The sequence below is a fragment of the Oreochromis niloticus genome, linkage group LG7 (assembly GCF_001858045.2).
Source record: "Oreochromis niloticus isolate F11D_XX linkage group LG7, O_niloticus_UMD_NMBU, whole genome shotgun sequence".
In the NCBI taxonomy this organism is placed as follows: domain Eukaryota; kingdom Metazoa; phylum Chordata; class Actinopteri; order Cichliformes; family Cichlidae; genus Oreochromis; species Oreochromis niloticus.
In genome coordinates, this window is record NC_031972.2 from 35618576 (window position 1) to 35621051 (window position 2476).

Below are 2476 nucleotides of genomic sequence, written 5' to 3' on the forward strand. Positions count from 1 at the left end.
GAGTTTGCAAAGAAAAGCGTCTGGACTTCTTTAAGTTGCTTGAAGACGTTTCACCTCTCATCCGAGAAGCTTCTTCAGTTCTAAGGTCAAATGGCCGAGAGTCCCAGATTTAAACCCAGTGGGAGTATCCCCCCAAGGAGGGACAAAGGACCCCCTGGTGATCCTCTAATCACATGCGCCAAGGTGTGAAAGCGGGTGTGGGACCTAATCAGCCAGGGTTTCGGGTGAGCTCATTGTGAAACCTGGCTCCACCTTGTCATGTGAATTCACATGACAAGGTGGGGCCCACTGGGTTTAAATCTGGGACTCTCGGCCATTTGACCTTAGAACTGAAGAAGCTTCTCGGATGAGAGGTGAAACGTCTTCAAGCAACTTAAAGAAGTCCAGACGCTTTTCTTTGCAAACTCCTTTGACTACGATGACCTGGATGAATGAGAACCTTCACAGACATACGTGTATATATATATATATATATATATATGTATATATATATATATATATATACATACATACACATATATATATACACACATACATACACATACATATATATACATATATACACATACATATACATACATATATATATATATACATATACATACATACATATATACACATACATACATACACATACATATATATATGTATGTATATGTATGTGTATGGGAGATCGGCCTCCCGCTAAACAATTCTTTTCCTGGTGTTGGTGGCGCTGTCACTTGGTGTTCGCTCGCTTTGTGGTAGAGTATCACTTCCTGTTCCTGCTCAAACACAGTGGTGTTTCTGAGTAGCTTTTCTGCTTAGCAATTTAATTTAAATCTTTTGATACATCCCTTTTTCATAGTATAATCTTAACGTGCTTCATCTGAATCACCCTTTCTTTGTACTCACTACCTAATTTATAGCCAAAGTATTCACTCACTGTCTCTGTACTGTTTCGCTAGCTTAGCTCGTAGCCGACTCGTTAGCACCATGGCTACTTCACCTGTCCCTCCTGCACTTTCCTGCTCACTGTGTCAGATGTTTAGTTACTCCTCGGCCTAATTTAGCAGTAATGATACCTGTAACAAATGTAGCATATTTGCAGCTCTGGAGGCCAGGATTACTGAATTGGAGACTCGGCTTCGCACCCTTCATTCACCCGTAGCTAGCCAGGCGCCTGTAGCTGGTGCAGCCGAAGATAGCGTAGGCCCCGCTAGCTGTTCCCCGGCACACCCCAAGCAGCTGGGGAAAGAGGGCGGCTGGGTGACGGTGAGGAGGAAGCATAGTCCTAAACAGAAGCCCCAGGTACACCACCAACCTGTTCATGTGTCTAACCGTTTTTCCCCACTCGGCGACACACCCGCCGGGGGTCAAACTCTTGTAATTGGTGATTCTGTTCTCAGACATGTGAAGCTAGAGACACCGGCAACCATAGTCAATTGTCTTCCAGGGGCCAGAGCAGGCGACATTGAAGGAAATTTAAAACTGCTGGCTAAGGGTAAACGTAAATACAGTAAGATCATAATTCACGTCGGCAGTAATGACACCCGGTTACGCCAATCGGAGGTCACTAAAATCAATATTGAATCGGTGTGTAACTTTGCCAAAACAATGTCGGACTCTGTAGTTTTCTCTGGTCCCCTCCCCAATCAGACCAGGAGTGACATGTTTAGCCGCATGTTCTCCTTAAATTGCTGGCTGTCTGAGTGGTGTCCCAGAAACGATGTGGGCTTCATAGATAATTGGCAAACCTTCTGGAGGAAACCTGGTCTTGTTAGGAGAGACGGCATCCATCCCACTTTGGATGGAGCAGCTCTCATTTCTAGAAATATGGACAAATTTATTAAACCCCCCAAAATATGACTATCCAGAGTTGGGACCAGGAAGCAGAGTTGCAGTCTTACACGCCTCTCTGCAGCTTCTCTCCTCCTGCTACCCCCCCCAAAAACCCATCTCCATTGAGACTGTGTCAGCTCCCAAAAAGACAAAAAACAAACCAAAAACCAGCAACAAACAACTTAAACATAAACAATCACAAAGAAAGAACAATACAGTATCCACATCTGAACCAAAGAGTAAAACAGTGAAATGTGGATTATTAAATATTAGGTCTCTCTCCTCCAAGTCTCTGTTAGTACATGACTTAATAATTGATCAACAAATCGATTTACTCTGCCTTACAGAAACCTGGTTGCAGCAGGATGAGTATGTTAGTTTAAATGAATCAACACCCCCGAGTCATTCTAACTACCAGAAATCTCGAAGCACAGGCCGAGGGGGCGGTGTGGCAGCAATTTTTCACACCAGCCTAATAATTAACGAAAGACCAAGACAGACTTTTAATTCATTTGAAAGCCTGATGCTGGCATTTAATCTGTTATTAGACTCAATTGGCTTCTCTCAAAATATAAAAGAACCCACCCACCACTTTAATCACACTCTAGATCTTGTTTTAACATATGGCATAGAAACTGAACATTTAACAGTGTTT

General features: G+C 43.1%; 1 pseudogene; it reads left to right on the plus strand.

The window, feature by feature from the left end:
* The first annotated feature begins 975 nt into the window (after positions 1–975).
* LOC109202862 (uncharacterized) lies at positions 976–1830 on the plus strand (annotated as a pseudogene).
* Positions 1831–2476: the final 646 nt, after the last annotated feature.